Here is a 955-nt window from a genome sequence, read left to right on the forward strand (position 1 = left end):
CGCTGCACAGATTCATGCGCCAGGGCCTCCTACAGACAATGCACTTTGATTTATTTCGCTATCTGTAATAGGACCCGAGATATCACCAGATATATATTGGATTTTCCCCAGACCCTGAGTGTCCGGCCGCATGAGACTGTAGTTTTCTCGGCCCCTGGTGGTCCGAGGTCGTTCCCGCTGCACAGAGTCATGCGCCAGGGCCTCCTACAGACAATGCACTTTGATTTATTGCGCTATCTGTAATAGCACCCGAGATATCACCAGATATATATTGGATTTTTCGCTGACCCAGAGTGTCCGGCCCCATGAGACTGTGGTTTCCTCGGCCCCTGGTGGTCCGAGGTCGTTCCCGCTGCACAGATTCATGCGCCAGGGCCTCCTACAGACAATGCACTTTGATTTATTTCGCTATCTGTAATAGGACCCGAGATATCACCAGATATATATTGGATTTTCCCCAGACCCTGAGGGTCCGGCCGCATGAGACTGTAGTTTTCTCGGCCCCTGGTGGTCCGAGGTCGTTCCCGCTGCACAGAGTCATGCGCCAGGGCCTCCTACAGACAATGCACTTTGATTTATTGCGCTATCTGTAATAGCACCCGAGATATCACCAGATATATATTGGATTTTTCGCTGACCCAGAGTGTCCGGCCCCATGAGACGGAGGTTTTCTCGGCCCCTGGTGGTCCGAGGTCGTTCCCGCTGGACAGGTTCATGCGCCAGGGTCTCCTACAGACAATGCACTTTGATTTATTGCGCTATCTGTAATAGCACCCGAGATATCACCACATATATATTGGATTTTCCCCTGACCTTGAGTGTCCGGCCCCATGAGACTGTGGTTTTCTCGGTCCCTGGAGGTCCGAGAACGTTCCCGCTGCACAGGTTCATGCGCCAGGGTCTCCTACAGACAATGCACTTTGATTTATTGCGCTATCTGTAATAGCACCCGAGA

This window comes from Nomia melanderi, unplaced genomic scaffold (genome assembly GCF_051020985.1).
Source record: "Nomia melanderi isolate GNS246 unplaced genomic scaffold, iyNomMela1 scaffold0014, whole genome shotgun sequence".
Classification (NCBI taxonomy): Eukaryota; Metazoa; Arthropoda; class Insecta; order Hymenoptera; family Halictidae; genus Nomia; species Nomia melanderi.